Below are 12,278 nucleotides of genomic sequence, written 5' to 3' on the forward strand. Positions count from 1 at the left end.
CCTATAACGCCACGTGTTGTATGTCCTACAGAGTGGGTATTCAATAAATATTTGTGGAAAAGATAAATTCATGCCCTAACCTGGATTGCAAGCACATTGGATTTGGGGTCCCTAGGTGTCTGAGTTCAGGAATTCTTTCAATATTGTCTGAACTTTCTTGTGACTGCATCTGTGTTTATTCTGCTCTCTCTGCCTAGAATTTCCCCAGTCCTGTCTCTCAGAAAGCTCACGTTCATGCAAGGTTCTCATCAAATGCCAGCTGCTCCATGAAACCAGGCTGCAGTCTCCAACCAGCTCTCCTGGAGTCACTATCCGAACAAGGGATCTGGAGAGGGTTGCATCTGATTTTCCAAACCACACGGTACTCTGCACCTCTCTGATTTATCTCGTCTGTGGGTATTTGCACCTGGCCTTTTTTCACCCATGGTGAGCACGTGAAACTTCTTCAGGCGACACAGAGGGTGTACTCTGCTGAACCACAGGTATAGACTAAAAAATAGTTGTTGCTTAATGAATTATAGGTGTATAGTTTTGAAGAATGACATTTTATTTCTTTTTTTTTTGTAAGTTTTATTTATTTTTGGGAGAGAGGGAGGGGGAGGATAAGAGAGACAGGAAGACACAGAATCTGAAGCAGGCTCCAGGCTCTGAGCTGTCAGCAAATAGTCTGACATGGGGCTTGAACCCATGAAACATGAGATCATGGCCTGAGCCGAAGGCCGATGCTTAACCGACTGAGCCACCCAGGCGCCCCAAGAATGACGTTTTAAAGTAAAGTGTACCCGGATGGAGAAATGATGGATGTGGCTCTTCAATCAAGTCCTCAGAACACAATCCTTTAGAACTTGCAGGCCATCTATCAGCACTCTCTCTTTCACACGCAAAGAACCCCTGGTTCCGAGAGTCCTGGGTCTTCCTTAAGGTCACCTGGCGGGGAAAGACTAGAATTCAGCCAGCAGATCTTCTGTAGTGCTCTTCCAGACATACCTTCAGGCATAATTTAACATGTATCAGTTTATCCTTGAGTGTAAAGTACACTTCATGATTGGTGACCGGCTAACTATTCATAGTTCCTCACTCCCTCCCTTTTAGTGCCTGTTTCTAAGCAGCAAAGTTGTGGTTCAGTGACTTCTGTCTGGATAATATGAAAACAGGGCACCCGGCCAATTTTGATGAGCTAACTATTTCCCTAAATTATCATGCCTAAGCAAAAGGCCCCAAACCTGCTGTTCAACACTTATCATTGGATCTGGGGGATGGGCTCTACACAGGCATATCATCAAATAACTGGAATTTTACATTTGCGATTGTCAAGCAATGAAAATTGTCATCCTTAGAAATGACTGACAGTTCCCCTGCCTCATTTCTGCTACACTGAGTTAGGTAAAGAAAAAAAAAATCACCTTCACTCTTTTTACAGATTTCTTGCTGAAGACCCATGTGACAGGACTATAAATTTTCACCAGAAATTGATGGGAGAACGGACACTTCAAAGTGCCTGAAAGACTTTGCAAAAGGTCCCAATTAGCAGAATGCAGCTAACACCTTAAAATAAGAAAATAGAATAAATGTTGCAGTGGGAATGAATCTTGCCTGGAGTGCTGGGTTTTTGGCTGATTGCCTGGCGAGAGTGGTGGCCAGGACTTGCCAGCTGGCTGATCCACACGCCTATAAAGGATGCGGTCAGCTTACACCTTGGCAAGCTACGATTTTGATGGAAATCTTAGAGGTCGGCAGGCGTTCTCCCTAGTAAAGTACGTTAGATCAGGTCATTGCTTTTATTTGAGTGAAGAAAATATCCTGATGGCCAGGATTAGGAGCACCAAGTCAGTACTCTGCTCCAAAGGAGAATTCATTACTGAATCAGAAGGGATATATGCCCTAAAGGAGACAGAGGGTGTAATTGAAGGTGGCACATTCATCTAATCCCCACGTTAAACCAGTCATGCCACCGAAGCAAACCAACTGGCTTGCCAACAACGACACATCTTCCCACAAGTTCCACTCAACAACCAGTTTTTCAAACTCTGAACTCCAAAGCTACTGCTTTCCTATCCTCTTATGTTTACTCATATTTACCTGTGGGTAGTTGTTTCACTTGTTTGTTTTGCATAGATCTGACTTCGAGGATCAGATGTAAACATTCTAGTAGCCCCACAATGGCTAGCTTAGTGCTTTTCATCTTGAGGCACTCCATGAATGACAAAGCTGCCAAAGGAGCTTCCATAGTCCACAGTCCATCCTGAAAATTTAAAAACCAGTTTTAAAAAACTGACAACCTCTCTATCAGTCTCCCAAATGGATTTATTTTTTTTGAAATTTATTAAAAACTGATTTTAGGGCACCTGGGTGGCTCAGTCGGTTAAGCATCCGACTTCGGCTCAGGTCATGATCTCACAGTTGGTGGGTTCGAGTCCAGCATCAGGCTGTGTGCTGACAGCTCAGAGCCTGAAGCCTGCTTTGGATTCTGTGTCTCCCTCTCTCTCTGACCCTCCCCTGCTCATACTCTCTCTTGCTTTCTCAAAAATAAATAAAACATTTAAAAATAAATAAAAATAACAACTGATTTTAATATTTATTTTTTAAAAAACAAGCACGTAAAAATAGCCAGGAAAAAATACAGTGAACAAATTCAAAAGTCAAATACAGACTGTGAAAATCATTTGCAAGACTGTAGATGTAAATAACAAAGGGTCTATATCCTTACTAAAGAAGAGTGGACAAAGAACTTAATCTGGAAATTTACAAAATGTGAAATGACTATTTAACATATGAAAGAATTTTCAAACTGAGCAGTAATGAATACAAATGGAACCAGATACCTCTTTTCATTTATCATATAAAGAAAAACCCAAGTTGTCCTGGATATGGGTTATTTGACACTTTCATACACTGACCATGCCAATGCAAAATAAAACCAGCTTTCCGGAGGGCAAATTGTCAATTACTGTCAATACATATTCAATGTATATTTGAAGGTTTAACTGTATGACCTGCAGAAATTCATCCCAATTGAATGAGTAGATCCCAGACAAATATTTAAAGATCTGTGTACAAGCAAACCAGAAGACCCTAATTGTTGAACAGAAGACTAATCAAATGAGAAAAACTCCATCCATTCCTTCATGCAGCCATTAAACTGATAAAATTGATATCTATTAATTTGAAGAGAAAGATGTTTACAACATAATTAAGAAAAAAAACAGGCCACAGAAAAGTATGATCAAGTTTTTGAAAAACATATTTATACATATACATATCTGTTTATATTTACACACACACACACACACACAAACATATAGGTTTACCTCTGCAAGGTAGCCATGATTTATCCCCTCCTCAGAGTTGTTTTGATTCATTGAGCTTAGCTCTGTGATATAAATATGAGGGTTTTGTTCAAACTTATACGGTTTTATTATTTATTTATATGTTTTAATTTTTTTCAAACATACTTAAAAGTTTTAAAAACCGAAGATGTTGGGGCGACTGGGTGGCTCAGTCAGTTGAGCTTCCGACTCTTGATTTCGGCTTGGGTCATGATCCCAGGGTCGTGGGCTTGAACCCTGCATTGGGTTCTGTGCTGAGTGTGAAGCTTGCTTAAGATTCTCTCTCGCTCCCTCTGTCCCTTTCCCCTGCTTGCTTATTCTCTCTCTCTCTAAAATGAAAAATGAAAAAAAAAATATATATATAAAATGATATACAGAAGAGGATACCAGAGGATTTGAAGGAGAATTCTATAGATGCTTGCTTGAGTAATGAGAAATGTACTAATTGGTTTTTTTCCTTGCCAGAAATCAAACTGGATTAGGTTTTTAGACTTAACTATGTGAAGTATGGATATGTACATGTTCATGTAGGAATGGGGAGGTTGGATTAGATTAAATCTAAAAAGTCTTCCATGCTTTAGGTTTACTACAGAATAAGCATATACAGGCAACCCTTGACTCACACTGGGTTGGATATGGGAGGATTATCTTAAGTCCGAAGTTGATGGTACAATTTCAAATCTATGGAGGAGGTGGAAGAAGGGAAATTGATGAGGAAGCGAAGAATAAAAACAGAGCAGTTGAGAAAAAACTGTAAAAAGGTAGGGAAAAAATAATCTTTGTCTTAATGCCATAGAAAATTAGTTGATGGAGAATAGTTGAAAATTACTAACGTTGAATAAAGTAAATCAAATTAGTATTAGTATGTGAGTATGTGATTATGAAAAGATGGACTAAATTAGCTGTCTTTTCAAGACTATTGGTAATAGAATCAATTAGGGTTCATTATTAGCTATATTAACAGAAAATTAGCCCTTGCTAGCTCCTAAAAATATGAGGTTCTTATAAGAGATGGTGATCCCTTATCAACATATATAAAACTTGAACATTTATAAAGCAGCTCCCTTCCCAGAGCTAAACTAGATTAGATGATCAATTAATGGCTAAAATGTTACTGTATCTCTTTTTAATATTTCTTGTCAAAAACTTAAATATTCCTGATTCAACTTGTGTTTCTATTTGAGTAATATAATTTGGTCATAATTGGTTTCATTTCAATTGTCTTTACATTTTGGGTACTTATTATCTTTTCTCTCATCCCCTGGGAATGCCAAGTACCAATTTTTGCTATTTAGCAAGTCAGTAAGGAGCTTCCCACTGAGTGCCTTAATTATTGTTAATTGAATATTGTAAATGGTTTTTCAGGATCACCATCTTGTGACATTTTTGTCAGTTAGCAAGACTTAAAGCACCAAGAATCCCTTCTACCCCTTTCCATACAATCATCAAATCAGTAACTATAAAAAATACTCTCCTCTTGTCAAATGTCAAGTCACATACGTGCTTCATATGGTATTTAGAACATGGTAGCTGCTCAATGAATATGAAACAATAGCTGCCCTTTTATTTTATTTTTAATGTTTATTTGTTTAACAGAGAGAAAGCGAGAGAGAGAGCGTGCATGAGTGGGGGAGAGGCAGAGAGAGAGAATCTCAAGCAGGCTCCAAGCTGTCAGCAGAGATCCTGACACGGAGTTCAATCCCACAAACCATAAGCTGAAATTAAGAGTCGGACAAATAGCTCTCCTTTTTAAATGGAATGATTCCCAGGTCCAGTCTTCGAGGGAACATCCCTTTCACTTTCCCGAGCTCCCACAGTACATCTCATCCAGCATGGCAGGCCTGGTGCTCTAGGGTAGAGCTCATCCTTGTTCATGCACCAGGACCAAGCTTTCTAGTACTCTTTGCTGCTCTATAATCAAAAGAAGGAAAAAATTGTAAATAAAGAGCCTCAGAAAATCTGAGAATGTCAAAAATGCTACAAGCAAAAAACTGGAGAGTGGAAAAATCACTGAGTCAGGCTTCCTATGTACTTCTTGCCTTACAATGAACAATAAAAAAGAAATGAGAAATTTATGATGTGCTTTTTGAACTTTCAAACTATGTCTCCAATTTTTTAAGGGGCTGGGGGATAAGGCTTCAATGTACTGAAATTGTATTGGAGGTTGGTTTTAACTATGTAAAATCTTACCTTCTTTATGATTTGTTTTCTTGCTTGGTCAATGAAATCTCAACCATCCTTAAGAAATCAGGACCAGAAGAAGCCTTGAGACATAATCTAGAGTCCTTTCCCATCATGGTGGCCCATAAATTACCAAAAAGAGAATGAGAGAGTGAGAGCGTATATGTCTCTTTGGAGGGATAGGCTTCCCTTGGCTTGGCTAGTAACCTAACAGAATGGCTTAGCTAGTAACCTAATAGAATGTAAATGGCATTTTCTGTCTGGACTTTTGCCTTGTACCTAGTCAACTGTTATTAAGTTTGGCAGGTTTCAAATTTAGAGACAAATTCAAGGCCCACCTTTGGTTATTTTCCAAAGTCAAGTTTTATGTACTATGCAGTGATAATTTTGCTCCTGGCTTTTGATTTTTCTTAGGACAATAAGAACTTGCTTTCATTTCTCAACTATTTGATCTTTATTATATATAGATTTGTAAATCACCTTAAATATTTTATGATAGAAGATGAGTCAGAATGGATAAATGCATGAATAAAATAATAAAAATGTCCTCAAGCTCAAGTTTAAGAGAAAATTTGCTAGCTCTGAAGAAAAGCTAATTATCATTATTTTGTAATAGAGACAGCAATCAGAGCCTGCTTACACCCCAGACACTTCTAGTGAGAAATGCCCTGAACACAGCCTTTTACTTCCCACCAATCATTTGCTCCTAGGAACTGGACCAGAGGCAGACACCTGACCTGAAGGTAACCATTGAATTGGCTGGAAATGGCCTCTAATGTAACCTGGAACCAATAGGTGAATGGGACCAGTCAGATTCTGTCTCCTGAGAATTGAAGGTGCAACAAGAATGTGTTCATTAGTAAGAGGGAGCTCAATGGGAAGGACCTCTATTAGGGAGGGTCCCGAGAGCCATAATGCCATGTGCACACTGGCCGAGGAAGCAGAGACTACAAGGAAGCCACGAACGTGGTCAGGGGAGAAAAGGGAACGAGTCGAGTGGGCCTACCGGATAGATATGGGACAACAGCAGGACCCAGAAGTGCCATTCTTTCTGGAAACTTCAGCATCTGCTTCCAGTCCACATGCATTCTCCTGGTCAACCTCCCGTTTCTCCAAGGAAACCTAGCAGAACCTTTGTTGTTTGCAGTTCAGAGTCTCAATATGTGTCAAAGCATTTTCTTTTCCTGTTTTTACTCACTTGTAAAGTTTTTACTTGATCACTTTGGGCTTTTCATTTCCCCAATAATATTAAAATTTTCTATCTCATAAAAAGATATTTGGGAGCAGAAGTTTGAAGGAAACCAACAGAAAGGGCTATTATTCCCATTTCCTTGTCTCTAAATACCATATTAAAAATTCCTTGATATTTATGAAAGGAGATTCACTAACTTCCTCCAACGGCTTGCTTACTTTTCTTACAAAGAGTGGAACTCATCTACTGTGAGGCCCCACTGTCTGATATTTGCATATACTAGGATTTTCTCCACTTTTTGGAGTTGCTGTGGGTGGAATGTCTGGCTTGACTTGATTTCTGCCTCAGACATGCACTGCGTCTCCACTCAGTGCTTCCTTCTTTAGGGCTCAGTTCCCTACACTAGAGGCCTGTTTATCTGGGGGCTATGGGAGGAGCATATCAGCCTGTTCCTACACATGAGCCGAAACTTTTTAAACGGTAAACATGACAACAAACAGCAAACATACTGTGCTGTAGAGAGATCCAGAACTTTTGGTCCTTCCATGTCCTGCAAGGGAACACTGGTGATTAGCTTGATAGAAATGTAGATCCCATGGGAGTTCTACCACAGTAGACACCTCTTAAGTCACCGTGTTCTCCTTGTCCTTCATTTATCAGTCACTTCAGGCTTTCAGAAATAAGCAGACATTTCACCCCCTAATGCGTCTCATTTTCATTACTTCTGTATTCTTTGGGCCCAGAATACCTGCCACACAGAGTCCAAAATTTTAAATAATTCACAAATTTGTCAATGTTTAGTTTCTCTTGGGGGTCATCTTAGTGACAACAATGACTATATAGCAAATCAAGTCAGTTGTGCAAAATCCAGTTTGCTCATCAGCCGAAAACATCGGGAGGACTTTTCAGTCTGAATATGTTCCAAGAAGTATAATTCTTCCTCACAGTCCGATGCATGTTAACTAAGATTGAGTCCCAGCTAATGGTGTCCGGATTTGCCACTTTATCTTTCAGGGCAGGGTCCTCTTGTTCTTAACCTTATGAACTACTCACACCTTCTCTATTGAGAAGCTTGTTTTGTAAACCTTTGGCCTACTTTCCATGGGAGAACCCTAGCTGCTTAACGGTACTTTTGCATCAGCCCTCCCCCCCACCAAGACATTCATGCCACCGTGTGGTGCATAATGCTCTCATTCTGCTCTGCTGGAATGTCCTCCTTTTCCTGGCCAGCCGTTGAGACCAAGCTTAAGTCTTCCCTTCTTTCCAAATTCTCCTCTGATTTTTCCAGTTCTTCTCAACTCTCACAGCCTTAGCCATCCGTATCAACTTAACTCATTATTATAAACTGCAATGGATTGTTGCCTGTATTTGGCAGGTCAGACCCTCCACCAGATCACAAGCTCAGAAACGGAACTGAACTATGGCCTTCACTGTGAGTTTATGCTCCACATCTTTTGCACATTAGTTCTGATACACAAAAGAGAAGAGTTATGGTTGATATACTGCAACTGCATTTTCTTTGCATGTGGAAAAGCGGTAGGAAGCAGAGTCACTATAATCTCCTCTATGGGAAAAACTAGAGGGGGCATGAATCGCCTTCCAGATTTGAATCGTTCTGGAAAAGGACCCTTTATTCCCCCAGGAATTGCCCTTGCAGGAGGGCAGCCTGGAGAGAGAGGGCAGCTTTCCAGTTATCCACAAACTTGCTTCCTTAAGTTGTTCTAAGGGAATGATCAGGTCCTCTGATGTGCCCCGTATTCAAGCGCAAGTATGAAAACCTACTCTAAAATGAAACCTAAGTGATTTTTAAAATCATTCTTCTGAGAGTGGACAGGGGAGCACCCACCACAGAGGTAGTGACAACCAGCCATTGTCACTACCATGGTGTCATTGTTCTCTTCCTCCCCAACTCACAGGGCATACCAGTCGCAACTGAAAAGTAGTCTCGAAATATTTGAGTTGAAATGTTACTAGAAGACTTTCTTATTTTCAATGTTGATGTATTTTGCATGTCAAAGATGCAAATTTATTTTTACCATGCAGTCCAATGGCTCCATACTTTTTGACGATTAAGGTTACGGTGGCATTTGCTCACAGCCAGTAAGTTCAAGCTTGTAAGGCAAGCCCTCCAAAGCTGGACTAATTTCCCCTAAGCCCCAGGACTGGAAATTAGGTTACTGCCAGTAGGGTTTTCACATGACTCAATCCTTCTCCTAGCTCTCTCTGCTGAGGCAAAGCATTTAGCTCACAATCCGGTCAATGCCTTCAAATGAGATCATAATTGGGAACAGGCTTTGTAAGTGTCCCCTTCACTGTGGGAGCTTAGGTCTGACAGCAGCAACCAGAGAGAGAATAGCACAGAGAGTTGCTGTCACTGAGCCAGCCCATAGGACTCTAGGACAGAAGACCTTCCAAGGCCTCGGCTTCTCACTCTGTGGTAAAGGGAGGCAGTACCGCTCTTTATTACATGTAGCGGCCCTGGAGGAGCAAAAGACATGGACAAATCACCTAACCAGCTGCAGGATAAGCAGAAGCAGAGTGGCAGAAGGAGGAGGGGGAGGGGGCAGGCGAGTAGCCACATCCAAGTGGGGAGCACAGCAAATGCTGAAGTCCCAGAGACATGCTGAGGGCAGGCATCCGGGCAGACAGGCTTCGGAAACACAAGGTCTGGGCTGGGTTTGCCATTGCAGCTCTGCTCTGGAGAAATCTCTTTTGCAGGCTTGAAGTACCACCAGCTCTGAGGCACATCTGCCATCGTTACGAGACCACAATTCAGAAACGACCGCCTCACACCAAACACGTGGAACAGAAAAATAGGATGAATTTAAGAAGTGGTGGGGCACCTGGGTGGCTCAGTTGGTTAAGCGCCCAACTTCAGCTTAGGTCATGATCTCACAGTTCGTGTATTCGAGCCCTGCCTTGGGCCCTCTGCTGACAGCTCAGAGCCTGGAGACTGCTTCAGATTCTGTGCCTGCCTCTCTCTGTGCCCCTCCCCTGCTCATGCTCTGTCTCCTCTCTCTCTCAAAAATAAATAATAAACATTTAAAAAATTAAAAAAAAAAGAAGAAATGGAGTTGAAAGTCTTGGAGTCACATTCCATGCAGTGGAGTATTGGAGTGGGCTCTCTAGAGCCAATGCCTCTCTTCCCAACTCCACATCCAGTGATGTCAGGATGATGCCTTGAAATTGCTATTGTTGGAACATTCACACCACAGAAATTGGCAAACAGTAAGGCCACCTGGGTGGCCCAGTCGGTTAAGCATTTGACTTGGGCTCAGGTCATGATCTCATGGTTTGAGACTGAGCCCCACATCACTGTCAGCACAGAGTCTGCTTCAGATCCTCTGGCTCCCTCTCTGTCAGCCCTTTCTCTCTTTGTGTGTGCTCTCTCAAAAATAAATAAATGTTAAAAAAGAAATTGGCAAACAATAAAGCTCAGTGTGGTGGGTGTTTTTCCCCCTGCCAAAATTCACCTTTGCATATATGCCACATGAGCTGTGTGAACCTTGGATGATACTTATTTCACAGGGGGATTAGTGCAAATGAGATACTTAATTTGGAAGTCCTCTGTAACCTGTAAAGTTTATACATGTGTTAGCTTTTATTATTTGAAATAAAATGTTAAATATGAAGCTTTAACATTTATTAAAATCAAAGTGTGTAATTATTACCTTTCATTGCAAGCTTCAAATATGATATAGGACAAGATTTCAGAAAGCAAAACAATTAGGCAGCAGCCTTTTTGTGTTGGTTAAAGCTATTACGTGCAAGTTACAAAACTCCTAACTCCAACCGGCTTCAACAGTGAAGTGAGTTCACTGTCACCTAAACTAAAAGGCCAGAGAGAGTGCCAGCTTAATTCAGCTAGCTTAATCCAGAGTCCAGGCTAAACCCAGCAGGTCAGATGATGCCATCGTAGAGCGGGAGGACCATATGTTCCTGTTTGCCCAGGATAGTCCTGTTTACGCATCCTATCTGGTTTGGTGTATGTCTTGCCTGGTTTCATTCTCGAAGTTGTCCTAGTTTAGAAGATAAATGATATGTTTACTTAACCAAGGTTTGCTCTCTCTGCTCAGTTTTTTGTGTTGCAGGATTCACCCTCCGGTATCACAAGACATGTTTCCCCACCCGTTCCCTGCAGTTCCAGCCTCTTCCATGCAGAGAGCATAAGATCTGTAGAAGCTGCAGACCCCATAACCTCACACCACCCAATCTAGTGGGACAGAAAATCTCTTCCAGTAGCCTGTGCAAGTGCTGGGATTCACTGCCTCTCCCTGGTCTGATTTGGGTCACATGGCCATTGCTGAAACATCCCTTTGGGAACATGGATTCACCGATGGACTTAGTCAACTGTGCTCACACCTAGAGTAGGCCTGAGAGAATTCCAAACAAATCGCCCGAGAATGAGGTGACTTCTCCCAAGGAACAGCAAGTAACTGTCGGCAGCAGAAGAGGTGAGTGGATACTGAAGAGGGAACAAGAATGATCCATGGCCTTGCAGCGCAGTAAAAGTGCTGGAATAGGAATGAGCCGACCCAGCTTTTAGCTTTTCCACTAACTAGGGTTGGGATGGCGGGCAAGCCTTTGCATGCCGTAGGCCTCAGTTTCTTGTTAGGTAAAGTGGAAGGGTAGTACTAGAGAATTTAGAAGGTTCCATTTCACTCACCATGTTTAATTTATGGCTGTGTCCTCTCATTAGTCTTCAGGGTTATCAATTCCAGGTTTATTTTCATACCGGATTTTTCTCACTGGGCCTAAATAGAACTCACCTTGGCTTTATTCCTGATGCTAGAAAACTTCCAGCTCTGGTGGAGATCTGAAATGTTCCATTGCTCCTATTAAGTAAATCATATTCTTTAACTAGCTAACTTTCCCCACAGTTTACAACTTGTGTCAGACCCCGGGAAGATTTGCTTTTAGTTTTCTCCCTGTGAACCAAACAAGTCATAAAAACAGATTTATATCATGGTTTCCTTACAGCTGCATTTTATCCTGGGTTTCTTAAATCAAGAAATTGACTAACATAATGGCTGAATGAATAAAACACGGCAGCAATGAGTGACTGCCTTTAGCAAACTGAGAGGGAGTCTTATTATTTAAATGTTCCTGGTTATATTAAGTGGAGCAAAAGGCTTGGAATGGAAAGTGAGAGAAATAGACAGCCAAGTCAGAAACGCCACCAAGCTGTAAATAAAATATGAAACTAGCTTGGAAAGGGAGCTTTACTTCGAAGTCAAACACTGATATATAGTCCCTAATTGTGGGACGTTTGTAAAAGGTGACATGACACCTGTCAATTATCTACAGCAGCCAGGAAATGTAGATTACATGAATAATTCACCAATCCAGTGCCCTTTGTTGCCAAGCCAGCTAAGCCCAGTCCATAAAATAACTGCTGATAGGAAAGAAGAAAAAATATGTTTAAATCGCAAGAGCCGTATGTTACACGCGGAAATGTTTTCAAGGCAGTTTCATTATACAACTATGTTCCAGTCAGCACCAGTGGCTAAATAATTAACATGGGAGCTTTTATCAGGTGTAACAAGGGAGGGGGCTCGGGCTCTGGAAACTTTATAGGT

This window comes from Panthera tigris, chromosome A1 (genome assembly GCF_018350195.1).
Source record: "Panthera tigris isolate Pti1 chromosome A1, P.tigris_Pti1_mat1.1, whole genome shotgun sequence".
NCBI lineage: Eukaryota > Metazoa > Chordata > Mammalia > Carnivora > Felidae > Panthera > Panthera tigris.